The following is a 20749-nucleotide window of genomic DNA, read 5'->3' on the forward strand; positions in this document are numbered from 1 at the left end:
CATGCCTATTGATTGCTTTGTACTTGGACACCGTTTTATTATTATCTGCAAATGCCCTGCTGACATAGGCATCCCAAATGGGCCTGCCGAAGATAGTACCTGGGGTTTACTGAAGGCCCACTACCCGAAGAATAAGAAGATTCGGAAGCTCAAGATATTATTAAGGAAAGCTAGAGTTATAATAGGAGGTGTTATTTGTAATCTTACGGGATGAGTTAGAAACCTTCCCGGACTCTGTAATTTGTATGACACGAATCCCTCGGCTCTGCCTCCTATATAAGGGGGAGTCGAGGGACGCAGAAATCATCGAATCATTGTTTACAAACCCTAGTTTCATAATCGTCGAGTACTTTTCGGCTGAAACTTTCGAGATCTACTTGCCCTCTACTTCCAACTAAACCCTAGTATACAATCCGTAGGCATTGACAAGTTAATACCTTGTCAATTGGCGCCGTCTGTGGGAATTAGAGGCGTCAAGGATCTGATCTCGATGGCACGTTCAAGATCTTCGACTTCATCAACCGCAAGCAACGCAATGGATCGAGGTAAACAAATCGCTACTGGTCCTGTCGATTTTGTTCCTCACCCGCCCTCCCGTTTGGATGCATATGCGTATCTGGAGGAGCCTCTGGAGATGACGTTCAGAAGGTTCCACTTTCGCGTCGAGAAAGAAGGATCGTATCGTGTCGAAATTCCGATTTCATCGGGATCGTCAGCGGTCGATTCCATTTTTTCAAGCTATACATCGCCAACCGAGTCAGAAGAGGAGGAAACTTCGTCATCACGCTTCATCAGCACCAGGGCAAGAGAGAAGCTCGCCAAGATCTTCAGCGACATGTCGTTTGAGTCATCTGCGGACTCATATATAAGCGATGGCTCAAGCAGTGTCGATAGCTACAACTTCATCGACAAATCTACTACAGTGGGCAAGGTCTTCGCCAATCTCAATGATGGTGTCACCAAACCCAACATAGATATGAATACACAGTATCATCAGATTTATGTCATTGGAGAGCCAAGCCATGACCAAGAGGAAACATCTGAGGCTTTCGACGATCTGGGAAATCCATACGTCGATCCCTCTGATCTGCGGCGAGGCCTAGGCAATAAATATGTCAGGCCACAGCCGCGACACAGAGTCCAACTCCCGCAAACAGCATGGGATAGAGCCGCGAGAGCTATGAATGGCTCAGAACCAATGGCCACCACTGCCACGCCAGAAGAATTACAAGCATATCAATATAGGCTCGCACGAGCCGCAAGGGAATTGGAAAAACAGACAGCTGAGCTAAACAGAAGAAAGGAGGCAGCCTCTGCATCAAGTAGGCGAAGAGCAGAATTGAGTCGACATTCTAGAACTTCGGGTGATAGCCACAGGGAGGCTCGGAATAGAGCAAGATCAAGGTTACAACACGTACCTGAAGGAGAAAGAGAGCACTTGGTCCAAAACCTCGACATGTCTTTTATGTCAATAGACACGAGAGGAAACATCATCCCTAAGACACCAGAGGCTGGGTATATGGCGACACAAGCTTTTATCCTCGCATCTAAACCACCTCCAGGAGATCCAAGGGAAACACTGTACAACATGGCGATAGCAGGAATTGGAGCCATGGGGACGGCGTTTGTGTCAACACCTCCCGAAGGAACAGCAAGGCAAAATAGTCCACGACCTGCGGCGGCGACAGCAGCAGTTCCCGAAGGACCAAGTGGAGCAAGGGACACGGCAGCACAAGCAAGGGTCGACAGAGCGCGACAAAGCAGAAGGGAACATCGGCAGTCCCCAGAGTTAAACGACGAGGATATGTGTGGTTTGCCGTGCTTCACGAGGAAAGTGCGAAAAACTCGAGTACCTTCAGGATTCAAGTTACCTGATAATTTCAAAAACTTCGACGGCCTTCAAGATCCAGAGGATTGGCTAGTTGATTATCTCGAGACGGTGAAGCTCACAGGAGGAACCAGGGCAACAGCTATGCAAAGCATTCAGGTGCATTTGAGTGGAGCCGCACGATCTTGGATAAAGAAACTTCCTCCAGGATCCATCGACAGCTGGGAAAGCTTCGAGGACGTGTTCGTCAAGAACTTTCGGTCCACATGCAAGAAGCATGTGTCACTAGAGGAGTTGAGAGCATGCCGACAAAAGTCGGACGAGCCAATGAGAAAATATATCCAAAGGTGGAACATCATCAAAAAATCGGCAGAAAATATATCTGACGAGAGAGCGATAGATGCGTTTGTCGCAGGAATCAGGCGTGGAGATTTTGTCGAGGACTTGGGGAGGACCAACCCAAAGACAGTATCCGCGTTAATGGAAATAGCAAACAGATGGGCAGACGGAGAAGATGTTGTTCACAACAAATGGCACAGATCGCCAGAGGAAGACCGCGGTCAAAATTATCAACCGAGGCGACGATTTCCTCGGCAGTACCCGAGCTATGATGCTCCAGGACAAATTTCGGCAGGTTTTCGAGCAAACACCGGAGGAAACAATAGAGATGATTATCAGAGAAGCAATGAGCAGCGAGGTGACAATAGAGATGACTCTCAAAACAATAGGCAAAATAGCGGGCCAAGGTTCCCGAGGCCCTTCGTGTCTCCCGAAGAAATGATGAACGGGCTGTGTCAGATGCATTTTTTCCTCGACAGCAACGGGAAAAGACAGTCAGGACATCTGCAGAAAGATTGTCGCAATTTCCAAGCAATGTTAAGGTGGGCAGAGCATGCTAATGCTAGGGGAGCACAGAGAAATCCTCGAGAACCCAGGAGTGAGATTCACTTGCCACCTCCTCCCGCGATTACGGACGACAATCGACATCAGCTCAGAATAGCGGCAGCACCTCCACCACCGTCTTACGTTGATCCTAACTCTAATGGAGTGGTCTCGATGATTCAGAAGGGAAGGCCATCCAATAGGGCTCAGAAAGTAATCTCGCGACAGGTGTTCATGGCAGAAAAAATGCCTCCACCAACAGTCGAGTACCTTAATTGGTCAGGGCAAGACATTGGCTTCACCATAGCAGATCACCCGCAGCAAGTTCCTCGACCAGGGCAGTCAGCACTTATCCTACCAGCAGTCATTGCGGGATTTGATGTCTCTCGAGTGTTCATAGATGGCGGCAGCAGCTTAAACCTTATGTATGCAGATACATTGAGGAAGATGAACATATCCCTAGCAAACCTGAAGCCAACAGACACGAGGTTCCATGATATCACACCGGAGAAACCAAGTTATCCACTGGGGAAGATTAATCTCGACGTTCAGTTTGGAACCCGAGAGAATTATAGAATCGAGAAGCTGGAGTTTGAAGTTGTGGATTTTCCGTCGCAGTATCATGCTTTGTTGGGACGACCAGCATATGCTAGATTTATGGCAGTACCACATTACACGTACCTGCTGTGGAGATTGCCTGGACCTAAGGGACCAATCACAGTCAAAGGAAGCTTTGCTCTAGCCGATAAATGTGACAAGGATTTTCATCGGATATCAGAAACTTTCGGGATGCAAGCTGAGTATTTGGCGTCAAGGAGTATGACTGACTACGACGTGCTGCCAGGCGTTGGAAGGCCAAATAAAGAATCAACTTTCAATACTGAGAAAAATTCTAAGGAGGTGCAGATTCACCCGACAGACCCGAAAAAGACGACGTCCATCGCGAACGACATGGACCTCACATAGGAAAGCGCGCTCGTCGAGTTCCTCCGTGAGAACTGGAAAATCTTCGCATGGTGTCCAGCTGACATGCCAGGAGTACCCAGGGAACTTGCCGAGCACCACCTAAACTTGGATCCACTAGCAAGACCAATCAAACAACCTTTGCGGCGTTTTTCGGAACCAAACCGCAAGGCCATGCTGTCAGAAATAGATCGACTACGAGAAGCTGGTTTTATCAAGGAGTTGCACACAGAGGCCACATGGGTAGCAAATCATGTGCTGGTGCCGAAGAAAAACACTAAGGTCCTTCGCATGTGCGTCGACTTTACGTGTCTCAATAAACATTGTCCAAAGGATCACTTTCCCCTCCCGAGGATCGATCAAATTATCGACTCCATGGCTGGATGCGAACGTCTTTCCTTCCTGGACGCGTATTCTGGTTATAACCATATCAGATTAAAAGAAGAAGATGAAGTAAAGACAGCGTTCATCACACCTTACGGCGTGTTTTGCTACAGAACAATGCCCTTTGGTCTGAAAAACGTGGGAGCAACATATCAGAGGATGATGCAGAAGTGTTTGGCGACACAGATTGGAAAAAACGTGCAAGTATACATCGACGATGTCATCATAACGTCAAAAAAGGGGGCAACGCTGATCGAGGATCTCAAGGAAACCTTTGACAACCTCGACAAATTCTGCCTCAAGCTAAACCCGACGAAGTGCTCCTTCGGCGTCCCAGCAGGAGAACTTTTGGGGTTCCTAGTTTCAGCAAGAGAGATTGAAGCAAATCCCGACAAAATACAAGCTATCGTAACAATGAGGAAGCCAACAAAGTTGAAAGAAATACAGCAGTTAACTGGGCGAGTCGCAGCTTTGAGCAGATTCGTCGCCAGGTTGGGAGAAAAAGCGTTACCGTTTTACGCTCTGATAAAGCAAGGGGAGAAATTCCAGTGGAACGAAGAAGCCGACAGAGCTTTCGAGGATCTGAAACGCACAATTTCGACACCGACCAATCTTGGTAGCGCCGAAGGAAAAGGAACCTCTCCTGCTGTACATTGCAGCCACACCCCAAGTGGTTAGCACGGTGTTAGTTGTCGAAAGAGAAGAAGAAGGGAAACTCCATGGAGTGCAAAGGCCGGTATATTTCATCAGTGAAGTTTTATCGCCTTCCAAACAGAGGTACCCGCAGTACCAGAAACTAGCATATGGAGTAATTGCAACGGCAAGAAAGTTGCGACACTATTTTTCGGCACACCCGATAATAGTAGTCAGTGAGGCACCTCTTTCAAATATATTGAACAATCCAGAAGCTACAGGGCATGTCTCCCTTTGGGGAATAGAACTTTCCCCTCGGGACATCACGTATGAAAAAAGAAAAGCAATCAAGTCGCAAGTTTTGCCAGATTTCATTGCAGAGTGGATGGAGCTGCAAAACACGGGACCCCCAGATTTGTCGAGAACTTGGACCATGAACTTTGATGGATCCAAGAGAGTAGAAGGAGCTGGCGCAGGAGTGATACTTATATCACCAGAAGGCGACAAGTTAAAATACGTCCTGCGGATGACGTTCCCTAACGCATCCAACAATGAAGCAGAATATGAAGCCCTCATACACGGGATGAAGATGGCGAAAGCTTGCGGTGCAACTCGACTAAAAATCTTTGGCGACTCACAATTGGTGGCTCAGCAAGTTATGAACCAATGTGATGCAGTCAATGATAGCATGATAGCATACAAGGAGGTGTACAATGAGCTCGAGAAGCTGTTCGATGGATGCGAGGTAAATCACATCAGTAGGTTGAGCAATGATGAAGCCGACGTTCTCGCAAACATCGGGTCGCAGTGCCTCCCAATCCCGCCAGGAGTATTCTGGGAGGAGATAGCGGATGATGACCCACAAGTATAGGGGGTGTATCGTAGTATCTTCGATAAGTAAGAATGTCGATCCCAACGAGGAGCAGAAGGTGTTGACAAGCAGTTTCGATGAAGGATTCACTGTAAATGCTCACAGACAAGTATTCAGGGGGTTTTGATGTAACAGATGAATAAAGTACGAGTAAGTAAAGTGCGAGAGTAACAATTGCAGCGAGTGGCCCAATCCTTTTTAGCACAAAGGACAAGCCGGGTTGTTTACTTATAATGACCAAACGTTCTCGAGGACACACGGGATTTTAGTCTAGTGCTTTCGCTACATACAGCTGATTAATCTTCATTGTTTTGATAAGTGTTGTGTGGGTGAACCTATGCTAATGTACCGCCCTTCCTAGGACTAATACATACTTGTGATTATACCCCTTGCAAGCATCCGAAACTACAAGAAAGTAATGAAGAATAAATCTAACCACAGCCTTAAACTCTGAGATCCTGCTATCCCTCCTGCATCGATATACCAACGGGGGTTTAGGTTTCTGTCACTCCGGCAACCCCGCAATTAGCAAACGAGTACAAAATGCATTCCCCTAGGCCCATAAAGGTGAAGTGTCATGTAGTCGACGTTCACATGACACCACTAGAAGAATAACACCACAACTTAAATATCATAACATTGAATATTATTCAACCATAGTTCACTACTAACATTTAGACTTCTCCCATGTCCTCAAGAACTAAACGAACTACTCACGAGACATCATATGGAACATGATCAGAGGTGATATGATGATGAATAACAATCTGAACATAAACCTTGGTCCAACGGTTTCACTCAATAGCATCAATAACAAGTAGAAATCAATACCGGGAGAGTTTCCCCTATCAAACAATCAAGATCAAACCCAAATTGCTACGGCGGTGACGATGTGCAGCGGTGGAGACGGCGGTGATGATGGTGGAGATGGTGATGATGGTGATGGAGATGATGTCCAGCTCGATGACGGTGACGATGGCGTCGATTTCCCCCTCCGGGAGGGAATTTCCCCGGCGGATTTCAGCCGCCGGAGAGCTCTTTTCTCTCTGGTGTTCTCCGCCCCGCAGAGGCGGCTGTAACTCTTTGTGAGGTACCCTCTGTGGCTTAGGTCTTCGGGACGAAGCATTTCGCGAAGAAAAGGAGGCGAAAGGAGCTATGGGGCCCCCTCACCACAAGGTGGCGCGGCCAGGCCATGGGCCGCGCCGCCCTATGGTCTGGGCCCACCTTGGGTCCACCTGGCACCCCCTTCTGGCTTCCTTCGTCATCTGGAAAAATAGGATTTTTGGTATAATTTCCTTCCACAGTTGATCTTCCGAAATATTGCGTTCTGACGGTGCTTTTTCCAGCAGAATCCTGGCTCCGGTGCTTGATCCTCCAATAATGATGAAACATGCAAAATAGATGAAATAACATAAGTATTGTGTCCAAACATGAAATATATCAATGAATAACAGCAAATTATGATACAAAATAGTGATGCAAATTGGACGTATCAACTCCCCCCAAGCTTAGACTTCGCTTGTCCCCAAGCGAAACTGAACTCGGTAAACAGGACCACATGTTTATGGAGTGAAGAGTCGATAAATAAAATACGGACAAGAAGCATCATATTCATTCACACAAGACATTCTAGTAAACAACTTCCTCATATAACTCAACTTGAAACAAGTATAAGGTAATCACAAATAAAGGTGCATAGGAAATCATAGTTGGTGATGGCAAACTTCGTTCTTGGTCAGAGAACAATTAATAGGTTATACTTATCTATCGAGCAATGCTCTCATGTTAAAGTTTATATTGCACAACTTGCATACTCAATCATAATAGTCTCCTCATAATCATTGATAACTTGCAAAGCTATATTCATTCAGATAAAACTTGTACTAATCAAGGAAAAGTAAAAGACATGATGAAGTAAATCACAATATAATGGTTTGATCACAACAACTCAAATGCTTGCTTGAGATGGAGGGAAATAGGTTTACTGACTCAACATAAAGTAAAAGATAGGCCCTTCGCAGAGGGAAGCAGGGATTAAATCATGTGCTAGAGCTTTTTCAGTTTTGAAATCATATAAAGAGAATAAAAGTAACATTTTGAGAGGTGTTTGTTGTTGGCAACGACTGGTAGCGGGACTCTAACCCCCTTGCCAGACAAACCTTCAAAGAGCGTCTCCCATTTTATTTTTATTTTGTGTGGCACTCCTTCCGACCTTTCTTTCACAAACCATGGCTAACCGAGTCCTCGGGTGCCTGCCAACAATCTCATACCATGAAGGAGTGCCTTTTTATTTTAGTTTTATTATGATGACACTCCCCCCAACCTTTGCTTACACAAGCCATGGCTAACCGAATCCTTCGGGTCCTGTCCATCAATCACATACCATGGAGGAGTGTCTATTTAGTTTAGTTAATTTGGGACTGGGAATCCCATTGCCAGCTCTTTTTGCAAAATTATTGGATAAGCGGATGAAGCCACTAGTCCATTAGTGAAAGTTGCCCAACAAGATTGAAAGATAAAACACCACATACTTCCTCATGAGCTATAAAACATTGACACAAATAAGAGATACTAAGTTTTGAATTGTTTAAAGGTAGCACACGAAGTATTTACTTGGAATGGAAGAAAATACCATGTAGTAGGTAGGTATGGTGGACACAAATGACATAGGTTTGGGCTAAGGTTTGGATGCACGAGAAGTATTCCCTCTCAGTACAGGTCTTTGGCTAGCAAGGCTAATTAGCAAGCATAAGAGTTGAAGGAAACAAACAAATATACATGTGATAGAAACAATCATGCATCTTCCTTGTAAGCACAAACAATTTTAACTTTAGAATAATAAGCTATGAGCTAACATGAAAGAAAGACAATGGAACAACTACATGTATTTATCTTTTCTACTTAAACCTCAAAGTGTTGTTGCTATTGACCAATGCTAAGTTTGCCAAAACCAAATAGATTTATTCAATGCTCCCAAAGTGATACCAATACTAACAACAAGGTAAATCATATAATAGAGATTGCAAACTAAAATAAGATGTGCAATATGTAAATGATAAGACTTCTCATTGATATTCTATAACGATAACTCACACCAAGGGATACATAGATAACCAACTAAAGGAGAGATACTTCCAAACTGCAACCCATCTTATATGATAACTTCCCTACTCATGATATGACACTACTTGCAATAAAAAGTAAAAGGTAGTGATGATGTGATACTGCGGCACTCCCCCAAGCTTGGAACAAACCAAGGGGATGCCAATACCGATGATGAATTACTCCTTTGGCGATGGTGGTGATGAACTCCTCCCGCGCTTCTTACAGATCTCCTTCAGCTTTAGTTTCTCAGCTTGGCAATTCTGCACTAAGACTCGAAGATGTTCATTGTTATCTGAAGTTGACGATAGTGACCTTGTGATGGGAATCGGGTAGTATTCCAGCATCCTACGGAGACGGTAATTTTCTTCCTGGAGTATCTCCACTTCTCTTCTTAGAGCCCGGTATCGATCACAAAACTCATCGGTAGTCCGCAGAGCTTCTTCCAACACGGGGAAAGAGTCGAGGCTAAGGGCAGGTGGTAAGGATCCCTGCAAGTTATGAGAGAAAGAACGTTGAGTGTCAACAGATCCCACCAAGATTTGCTTACTCCCAACGGCTTGCTGCTCTTGTTTTGACGACACCCTTCTCACTTCCTCCTCCGGAAGCCCCTTGCCCTTGTTGTTGGAGGCCATGGTGCTCCTAGATTGAAAACAAATCCTGGCAGAAACAGCTCGAAACAAAACACGTCGAGAAAACGATATACGGACCTCCAGGGGTCCGGGGGATTATATAGCAAAAAATTTCTCGACAAAAGGAAAGTACCAGATCGAACCAGAGTCGGAAAGGGGCGACGAGGCGGCGTCACCATAGGGCGGCGCGGGCCCAGGCCAGGCCGCGCCGGCCTATGGTGGCACGCCCTCGTGCGTCTTTTCCACTCCGTTTCGATCTCGTAATTTTTCATATTTTCCAAAAACAGCAAAAATATTGTTCGGAAAGTAAATTGCGAACTTTTCATTACCAAGATCAAGTTACCTATTCAAAGTCGAGTTCTGGCGGACTGTCAATTTGTCCTTTAATGAAAGCCTCCGGTGTTTCCACTTGAATAATATCAACATCAACATTATAAGAATCACCTGAGATATAATGCTTGAGTCTTTGTCCATTCACCACCTGTGTGGCATTGCCTTGGAGAGAGCTAATTTTGATTTCTCGTGAACGATACACCTCCTCAACAACATATGGTCCTTCCCATTTCGAGAGTAATTTCCCTGCAAAGAATCTGAGATGAGACCGATACAATAGGACTTTATCCCCAATATTAAATTCTATTTTGATAATCCTTCTATCATGCCATTTTTTAACTTTCTCTTTAAAGAGTTTAGCATTTTCATAAGCTTCACTTCTCCATTCATCTAGAGAACTTAATTGCAACAACCTCTTATCACCGGCAAGTTTAGGATCTTTATTTAATTCTCTAACAGCCCAATAAGCTTTGTGCTCTAGTTCTAAAGGCAAATGACAAGCTTTCCCATAAACCATTTTATAAGGTGACATTCCCATGGGATTTTATAAGCAGTTCTATAAGCCCAAAGTGCATCCTTCAATTTACTAGCCCAATTCTTTCTAGTTTTATTAACAGTCTTTTCCAAGATAGATTTAATCTCTCTATTTGATAATTCTACTTGCCCACTAGTTTGAGGATGATAAGCGGAAGCAATTCTATGATTAATACCATATCTAGCAAGAGTTTTTCTAAAACCACCATGAATAAAATGAGAACCTCCATCAGTAATAATATATCTAGGAACTCCAAATCTACGAAAAATAATATCTAAAAGCATTCTTAAAGAGGTCTCACCATCAGCACTTTTTGTAGGTATGGCTTCCACCCATTTAGTAACATAATCAACAGCAACAAGTATATGAGTGTTACCTTCTGAAGAGGGAAAAGGTCCCGTGAAGTCAAATCCCCAACAATCAAACGGTTCAATAACAAGAGTATAATTCATAGGCATTTCATTGCGTCTGGAGATATTACCAACCCTTTGGCATTCATCACAAGATAAAATAAACTTACTTGCATCTTTGAAGAGAGTTGGCCAATAAAAACCTGATTGTAGAACCTTTTGCGCGGTTCTTTCTCCAGCGTGATGTCCTCCATAAGCACTACCATGACATTTACTCAATATCTCTTGTTGTTCATATTCGGGAACACATCTTCGCAGAATACCATCCACTCCTTCTTTATATAAGTGTGGGTCATCCCAGAAATAATGCCTCAAGTCGTAAAAGAATTTCCTCCTTTGCTGAGCTGAAAAGGTTGGAGGCAAGTACTTGGAAACAATAAAGTTAGCATAATCAGCATACCAAGGACTGTCTCGCGAACTCACATTTATTGCAGCCAATTGTTCATTTGGAAAACTATCATTAACAGGAACAGGATCATAAGCAATATTTTCCAATCTAGACAAATTATCAGCGACAGGATTATCAGCACCTTTCCTATCTACAATATGTAAATCAAATTCTTGCAACAGAAGTACCCATCTAATAAGCCTTGGCTTAGCATCTTTCTTTTGCATAAGGTATCTTATTGCAGCATGATCAGTATGTATAGTAACTTTTGAATCAACAATATAAGATCTAAACTTATCACAAGCAAAGACTACAACTAACAGTTCTTTTTCAGTAGTAGCATAATTTCTTTGAGCAGCATCAAGAGTTTTACTAGCATAATGAATAACATTCAATTTTTTATCTACTCGCTGTCCAAGAACAGCGCCTACAGCAAAATCACTAGCATCACACATAATTTCAAATGGTAAGTTCCAATCAGGAGGTTCAACTATAGGAGCAGTTGTTAAGGCCTTCTTTAGAGTTTCAAAGGCTTCCTTACAATCATCATCAAAAACAAATGGTACATCTTTTTGAAGAAGATTAGTAAGAGGCTTTGAAATCTTGGAGAAGTCTTTAATAAACCTCCTATAAAACCCTGCATGACCAAGAACACTACGAATACCTTTGACATCCCTAGGATAAGGCATCTTCTCAATTGCTTCAACTTTAGCTCTATCAACTTCAATACCTCTCTCGGAAATTTTATGTCCCAATACAATTCCTTCATTAACCATAAAGTGGCATTTCTCCCAATTAAGAACAAGGTTAGTTTCCTCACATCTCTGCAAAATTTATCAAGGTTCCGCAAGCAATTATCAAAAGAATTCCCATAGACAGAAAAATCATCCATGAATACCTCTACAATACTCTCGCAAAAGCCATGAAAAATAGCAGACATGCATCTTTGAAAAGTAGCATGAGCATTACATAAACCAAAAGGCATACGTCTATAAGCATAAGTTCCATAGGGACAAGTGAAAGTGGTTTTCTCTTGATCCTTAGTTTTAACAGCAATTTGTGAAAATCCAGAATAACCATCAAGAAAACAAAAATGAGTATTTTTAGATAACCTTTCTAACATTTGATCAATAAAAGGCAAAGGGTAATGATCTTTTTTAGTAACCTTATTAACTTTTCGATAATCAATGCACATTCTATATCCTACAACTACTCTTTGAGGTATGAGCTCATCATTATCATTAGGCACAACAGTCATTCCTCCTTTCTTAGGAACACAATGCACAGGACTAACCCATCTAGTATCAGCAATAGGATATATAATACCAGCTTCAAGAAATCGTAATACATCATTCCTTACCACATGTAACGGCCCCGGATATACCCCTATTAGGTTTGCTTGTTGTTTTTCTTTTATGCATCATCATGTCATCATGCATCATATCATCTACATGTTTTGCCAAACTAAAATTATTTGAATAAACATTATTTTCTATTTCCTCTAATACGGTTCTATATAAAACCCTCCCTCGACCTTTTCTTATTTACGAAAACCCCAAACTAAATGTTTATGTGTATTCGGAAAGTTGTTTTATTTTAGCGAATAAATTTTCATGAAAATATTTACAGCATTACTTCCATTATCTTTCCCCTTTGCCTTCTATCTTGAACTCTATCTTTATCTGTTTCTCCATAACTTTATCTCTCCCTTTTATTCTTGCTAGTTGGCAAACTCCTTGGAAAATTGGTTGGACACGTTCTGGCTAAAATCTCCACATTGAACTCTTTTCCTGCCTATGTCATTCCGTGGCCAATCCAACCTGGAGCCCAGCTCTGCCTATGAAGCCCACCCCATGCAAGTCGACTCCCGAATCAGCCCACCTCCTGTCCTTACCCTTCTTCTTCTTCGTACGGACGATCATCCCAGACTCGGCACGTCGCTATCCTTGTGATGGGACGGTCGTTGATCAACTTCCTCCTCTATAAACATCTGCTGCACCTTCCCTTGCCGAGCCCTAGCTCCACTTCACCCGCGCAGCGCCGCCCCCTCTGTCTCCTCACCAAAACTCCACCGAGAAGCTCCCCCACCGTCAATCTCGCCGCCGCGTCGCCATGGCCGCCGACGAGCTCACCTGAGCAGTGAAATCGGACCCCCTCTGCTTCCTCTTCATCCTGGACTTCTTCACGGAACCTGGGACACCAAGATCTGCACGCGCCGTCCACTTCTGCATCGTCTACCCCGGCCACTTCTCCTTCCTCATCGCCGGTGACCTCCTCCGCCCCTCCTTCTCGTCACCGAGCACACCAGGGTGAGCAGAACACCTTTCTTCGTCCCCTGCATGCATCTACACCCCTGGATCGAGGAAGAAACGAGAGAGAGAACGAGATCGAGTGGTTTCCAAAACGAACAAGGTGCAGTTTTTGTTCTGTTTCACGGTGACGTCTTTCGACGAAGATCCCCGCCGGTACAAGCCATACCAGCACGAGCGTCTTGTTCCCTTAGATGCACAACAACACCAGCTATCTACTTGTTTTTGAATCACCCAAAACGGAGCAGTATCGGCGAAGTTATCGTCTTCCAAAGTCGGCTCCAGAAAACTGATTCTATTTCCAGTTTTTCAGTTTCAGCGTTGCTGTTTCGTCGGCCCAACTTCCGGCGAGGTTCTCCGGCGACTCCGTGCTCCGTTTCCGACCAAACTCGTCCCATTCGCACCATGCCACATCCCTCTTGCTCAACCTCTTTTGTTTCGTTCAAAACCGTTCCCAGATTCGTGGCTTCCGTCACTTTAAAATCCGTGCACTTCGCTGTATACAGAAATCGCAAGTGTCAGCTTTTTCAGTTGCAAGTGTCATCATTCAGTTAACGCCCGAGCTACTTCACTTGGTCTGTTTCGTGTGTTCCATCAAATCCAATTCAGCAGCCCACTGGCACCACCCTTGTTCCTTAATCCGAACGGCCTGAGTTCAAATCCACTTGGCACGGATTATACCCAACCTTTTTTTTTCATCGCCTTTTATCCAAAATTCTAGAATATGCTTTTATCTTGCAAAATCAATATCTTTTAATCTGTAATCCAAAATAAAACATGTTATATATGAAAATTGATCAGAAAAATGTGTTGAACATGAATATGCCATCCATACATCTGTTTGCATCTCGCATCATGTCGTCCGATGATAGTTATGCATGTTCACCTCACATATATGCGGAGTATTTTGGATTTCCAACTAAGGTTTTTCCCGCTCCGTTTAATTTTGAAGTAGCGCACCCTTGACATGTTATGCCATGCTAGCAACCACTTAATTTTGGCGGTAGCAAATGCAACTCCAACTTTAAATTGTTTGTCCGGGATTCCGACTCCGCTTAAATTGGATAGTTGCATCGCATCATATCTGCCATGACATGCATGCCCGCATCTTGCTCATGCCGGTTCTTTATCCGTAGTAGTAAGATTGCATACGTTGTGTGTTCCAGCATTTGCTTCTTCCCGGATAGGATCACGAAGTGGTGATGTGAGGTACGACGAGTGCTCCGACAAGTTCTTCTGCAGCTTTTCACAGGCGAGCCCACCCCTTCACCTATTTTACTTTTACATGCTCTTTTGATCTATTGCTATCCTTGTGTTGCGATTCTGTTGTGTCACGTGTCCTATCCACCTGTTACCTATATGTCCGAGATACACCTCCTCGCCCTACCTATTGTTTGTTGTTTGCCAGCTTTGCGAGTCGTAGGCGAGTTTAGGGTCTTGTGATATCTCGAGATGTTCGGGATATCTTGTTGGGAGGTTATCACATGCTATATCTTTTGTTGGAGATAATCACACTTTACTTTATTGTTAGCAACTAAAAATTGTAAGCAGAGGCATCTGTGAGCCCCTTTGCGAAAGCATCGGAACTTTGACTTGCTAATGTCCCCAAGGACCCGAGTTCTTGTTATCTGTTCCGAGATTGAGCGCTCTACCCGTACGTGGGGGAATGGGACCCCCATCACCCACTACCTTTCCTCGAGTCTGTTTATTGGGAGCCACAACCTTGGTTTTATTTGCCCATATGCACGATATGCACGTTTTACTTCTGTTGCCTTCGGGTGTTTATTTCTGTACTGTACTCATAACGCGGGACTCCTTATCCTTGGCCGGTCGTTAGTGCCCGCCTTGGAAGCCGTCGCAAACCTCTGGGTCCGTATCGGAGTACGGCCGAACTTCGTCACGGGTAGCTTAGTTGGGTGGCTCCCATTAAACTTTCTCTTGCATTGGGAACGGTCTTGATGTGAGACTCCACCTGTAGTAAGTGGGTTCGAGCATGCGTATGGTTACATTTGGGCAACCCCTGCAGGGTGTACATCTTATCGATAAGCCGCGTCCGCGGTTATGGACGACTTGGAATTGTATAGCTTGATCATAGAACAACTTACACCTTATTTCCTGTTGTTAATAAATTGCTAATAAAACCCTTTCAAAAGTGTGTGTGCCTTTGCAATACCTCTTGGCGAAGGGGGATCGCATCGGCTGTGTTATGTTTGCAGAGTATAGAACTGTTACCTTGTGCGCTCTCTTATCTTCTCTGAGTAGACGGATGTTGTAGCGAGTCTCTATTGGATAGTATCTTTGCTGCCGCTAAACTCCACATATAGCCGGGTGAAGTTTATACCGCCCACCAGCGAGCATAGCTGGTCTTGTCTCGCAAGTACGTGCCAATGGTACTTACCCTCGCCTTCCTTTCTTTTTGTCTCCTCCCCCTTCTGTCGGCAACCGATGGCCCGACTTTGACAGGTACGAGATGACGACGTTAGCAAGGTTACCCTTCCGGCTTGGCCTGGCAGGGTTATGGACGCCAATGGTTATCTTCAGGACTCTTAGTCCAATTTGTATCTTGTCCGTACTCGGACGCATTCGATCTTCTGTATGATTTGGATCTTTGTATTGTATCTTTGTATCTTGACTCGTTAGAGTCGTTGTTGTAATATATGTATCTTGTGGGCTCTATTGTAATCATGTTGTAATGTTACCGCTCGTGTTAATTCCTCTGGCATCACGTGTGTGATTCTTCGCGCACGTCGTGTTGGAGGGCGTCTCTGAATCGATATCGTGCAGATTTCGGCGGGATCGCTGGAATCCTTATGGTACCGGTTTCGGGGCGTCACAAGTTGGTATCAGAGCCTCAGGTTTACGGTACCCCACTAGTCCAGCCTGTAGGATAACCTTGCCAACGGTCGTTGAGTTTAGAGTGTCAAAACTATTTTCTGAAAACTTCGTTGGACAGATCTGACTAGCTCTATTTTTCTCCTTATCTATATTCTTTCTCCTCTTACCTTTGCGCGTTTTGAGTCTTCTCTCTTATCTGAGCTTTCGAGTCTTAGGTCTCTACGCGGGTTGGACGAACTTTGCCCCTCACCTAATAGGATCGATCTTCGGAGGATCCCGACAGAAGCGCATCATCAACGACGGAACAACGACTTCTTGTTAGTGGTGTCGCCCAATCTACGTGTAGCAAGAACTCTTGTTAGAGGTGTCGAGGAGATCGGCACGTCGCCTGAAGATCCGATAGTTCACCTCTCTTCCCCCGTACCTGGACGTGGGATCTCGGGGCGCGATCCCTTGTTAGTGGTGTCGATTGTAACGGCCCCGGATATACCCCTATTAGGTTTGCTTGTTGTTTTTCTTTTATGCATCATCATGTCATCATGCATCATATCATCTACATGTTTTGCCAAACTAAAATTATTTGAATAAACATTATTTTCTATTTCCTCTCATACGGTTCTATATAAAACCCTCCCTCGACCTTTTCTTATTTACGAAAACCCCAAACTAAATGTTTATGTGTATTCGGAAAGTTGTTTTATTTTAGCGAATAAATTTTCATGAAAATATTTGCAGCATTACTTCCATTATCTTTCCCCTTTGCCTTCTATCTTGAACTCTATCTTTATCTGTTTCTCCATAACTTTATCTCTCCCTTTTATTCTTGCTAGTTGGCAAACTCCTTGGAAAATTGGTTGGACACGTTCTGGCTAAAATCTCCACATTGAAATCTTTTCCTGCCTATGTCATTCCGTGGCCAATCCAACCTGGAGCCCAGCTCTGCCTATGAAGCCCACCCCATGCAAGTCGACTCCCGAATCAGCCCACCTCCTGTCCTTACCCTTCTTCTTCTTCGTACGGACGATCATCCCAGACTCGGCACGTCGCTATCCTTGTGATGGGACGGTCGTTGATCAACTTCCTCCTCTATAAACATCTGCTGCACCTTCCCTTGCCGAGCCCTAGCTCCACTTCACCCGCGCAGCGCCGCCCCCTCTGTCTCCTCACCAAAACTCCACCGAGAAGCTCCCCCACCGTCAATCTCGCCGCCGCGTCGCCATGGCCGCCGACGAGCTCAACTGAGCAGTGAAATCGGACCCCCTCTGCTTCCTCTTCATCCTGGACTTCTTCACGGAACCTGGGACACCAAGATCTGCACGCGCCGTCCACTTCTGCATCGTCTACCCCGGCCACTTCTCCTTCCTCATCGCCGGTGACCTCCTCCGCCCCTCCTTCTCGTCACCGAGCACACCAGGGTGAGCAGAACACCTTTCTTCGTCCCCTGCATGCATCTACACCCCTGGATCGAGGAAGAAACGAGAGAGAGAACGAGATCGAGTGGTTTCCAAAACGAACAAGGTGCAGTTTTTGTTCTGTTTCACGGTGACGTCTTTCGACGAAGATCCCCGCCGGTACAAGCCATACCAGCACGAGCGTCCTGTTCCCTTAGATGCACAACAACACCAGCTATCTACTTGTTTTTGAATCACCCAAAACGGAGCAGTATCGGCGAAGTTATCGTCTTCCAAAGTCGGCTCCAGAAAACTGATTCTATTTCCAGTTTTTCAGTTTCAGCGTTGCTGTTTCGTCGGCCCAACTTCCGGCGAGGTTCTCCGGCGACTCCGTGCTCCGTTTCCGACCAAACTCGTCCCATTCGCACCATGCCACATCCCTCTTGCTCAACCTCTTTTGTTTCGTTCAAAACCGTTCCCAGATTCGTGGCTTCCGTCACTTTAAAATCCGTGCACTTCGCTGTATACAGAAATCGCAAGTGTCAGCTTTTTCAGTTGCAAGTGTCATCATTCAGTTAACGCCCGAGCTACTTCACTTGGTCTGTTTCGTGTGTTCCATCAAATCCAATTCAGCAGCCCACTGGCACCACCCTTGTTCCTTAATCCGAACGGCCTGAGTTCAAATCCACTTGGCACGGATTATACCCACCGATTAATTTTCATCGCCTTTTATCCAAAATTCTAGAATATGCTTTTATCTTGCAAAATCAATATCTTTTAATCTGTAATCCAAAATAAAACATGTTATATATGAAAATTGATCAGAAAAATGTGTTGAACATGAATATGCCATCCATACATCTGTTTGCATCTCGCATCATGTCGTCCGATGATAGTTATGCATGTTCACCTCACATATATGCGGAGTATTTTGGATTTCCAACTAAGGTTTTTCCCGCTCCGTTTAATTTTGAAGTAGCGCACCCTTGACATGTTATGCCATGCTAGCAACCACTTAATTTTGGCGGTAGCAAATGCAACTCCAACTTTAAATTGTTTGTCCGGGATTCCGACTCCGCTTAAATTGGATAGTTGCATTGCATCATATCTGCCATGACATGCATGCCCGCATCTTGCTCATGCCGGTTCTTTATCCGTAGTAGTAAGATTGCATACGTTGTGTGTTCCAGCATTTGCTTCTTCCCGGATAGGATCACGAAGTGGTAATGTGAGGTACGACGAGTGCTCCGACAAGTTCTTCTGCAGCTTTTCACAGGCGAGCCCACCCCTTCACCTATTTTACTTTTACATGCTCTTTTGATCTATTGCTATCCTTGTGTTGCGATTCTGTTGTGTCACGTGTCCTATCCACCTGTTACCTATATGTCCGAGATACACCTCCTCGCCCTACCTATTGTTTGTTGTTTGCCAGCTTTGCGAGTCGTAGGCGAGTTTAGGGTCTTGTGATATCTCGAGATGTTCGGGCTATCTTGTTGGGAGGTTATCACATGCTATATCTTTTGTTGGAGATAATCACACTTTACTTTATTGTTAGCAACTAAAAATTGTAAGCAGAGGCATCTGTGAGCCCCTTTGCGAAAGCATCGGAACTTTGACTTGCTAATGTCCCCTAGGACCCGAGTTCTTGTTATCTGTTCCGAGATTGAGCGCTCTACCCGTACGTGGGGGAATGGGACCCCCATCACCCACTACCTTTCCTCGAGTCTGTTTATTGGGAGCCACAACCTTGGTTTTATTTGCCAATATGCACGATATGCACGTTTTACTTCGTTGCCTTCGGGTGTTTATTTACATCTTTGTACTCATAACGCGGGACTCCTTATCCTTGGCCGGTCGTTAGTGCCCGCCTTGGAAGCCGTCGCAAACCTCTCGGGTCCGTATCGGAGTACGGCCGAACTTCACACGGGTAGCTTAGTTGGGTGGCTCCCATTAAACTTTCTCTTGCATTGGGAACGGTCTTGATGTGAGACTCCACCTGTAGTAAGTGGGTTCGAGCATGCGTATGGTTACATTTGGGCAACCCCTGCAGGGTGTACATCTTATCGATAAGCCGCGTCCGCGGTTATGGACGACTTGGAATTGTATAGCTTGATCATAGAACAACTTACACCTTATTTCCTGTTGTTAATAAATTGCTAATAAAACCCTTTCAAAAGTGTGTGTGCCTTTGCAATACCTCTTGGCGAAGGGGGATCGCATCGGCTGTGTTATGTTTGCAGAGTATAGAACTGTTACCTTGTGCGCTCTCTTATCTTCTCTGAGTAGACGGATGTTGTAGCGAGTCTCTATTGGATAGTATCTTTGCTGCCGCTAAACTCCACATATAGCCGGGTGAAGTTTATACCGCCCACCAGCGAGCATAGCTGGTCTTGTCTCGCAAGTACGTGCCAATGGTACTTACCCTCGCCTTCCTTTCTTTTTGTCTCCTCCCCTTCGTTTCGGCAACCGATGGCCCGACTTTGACAGGTACGAGATGACGACGTTAGCAAGGTTACCCTTCCGGCTTGGCCTGGGCAGGGTTATGGACGCCAATGGTTATCTTCAGGACTCTTAGTCCAATTTGTATCTTGTCCGTACTCGGACGCATTCGATCTTCTGTATGATTTGGATCTTTGTATTGTATCTTTGTATCTTGACTCGTTAGAGTCGTTGTTGTAATATATGTATCTTGTGGGCTCTATTGTAATCATGTTGTAATGTTACCGCTCGTGTTAATTCCTCTGGCATCACGTGTGTGATTCTTCGCGCACGTCGTGTTGGAGGGCGTCTCTGAATCGATATCGTGCAGATTTCGGCGGGATCGCTGGAATCCTCATGGTACCGGTTTCGGGGCGTCACACCACATCCTTCATCTTAGGAATTAGACGACGCTGAGGTTCAACAACAGGCTTCGCATCATCTTCCATATTAATGGCGTGTTGGCAAATAGAGGGAGAAATCCACTTCAAATCATCAAGAGTGTAGCCAATAGCACCTCGGTGTTTCTTCAATATTTGCAATAGCCTTTCTTCTTCAAACTCTGTAAGCTTAGAACTAATAATAACAGGATATATTTTCTTATCATCAATATGAGCATATTTAAGATTATCAGGCAAAGGTTTTAAATCAAAGACAGGATCTTCCTTTGGTATGTGTTGTACCCAAATCTTCCACCGGTAAATCATGCTTGAGAATAGGTTGGCGAAGAAAAATTTCCTCAAGCTCATCTCTTTCTTTCCTGAAAACTTCACTC

The 20749-nt window shown here is 44.7% G+C and overlaps 2 long non-coding RNA genes across 2 annotated transcripts; both read left to right on the forward strand.

Annotated features, from left to right (window-relative positions):
- The first annotated feature begins 12847 nt into the window (after nucleotides 1–12847).
- On the forward strand, nucleotides 12848–15942 carry LOC127320830 (uncharacterized). Its single transcript, XR_011744732.1, has 3 exons — nucleotides 12848–13270; nucleotides 14437–14522; nucleotides 15734–15942. It is a non-coding gene; the product is annotated as an uncharacterized lncRNA (long non-coding RNA).
- A 1106-nt stretch (nucleotides 15943–17048) lies between these two features.
- LOC139830992 (uncharacterized) lies at nucleotides 17049–20493 on the forward strand. Its single transcript, XR_011744733.1, has 3 exons — nucleotides 17049–17520; nucleotides 18687–18772; nucleotides 19984–20493. It is a non-coding gene; the product is annotated as an uncharacterized lncRNA (long non-coding RNA).
- The last annotated feature ends 256 nt before the right edge of the window (nucleotides 20494–20749 follow it).

Source organism: Lolium perenne, chromosome 5 (assembly GCF_019359855.2).
Source record: "Lolium perenne isolate Kyuss_39 chromosome 5, Kyuss_2.0, whole genome shotgun sequence".
NCBI classification, from domain to species: domain Eukaryota; kingdom Viridiplantae; phylum Streptophyta; class Magnoliopsida; order Poales; family Poaceae; genus Lolium; species Lolium perenne.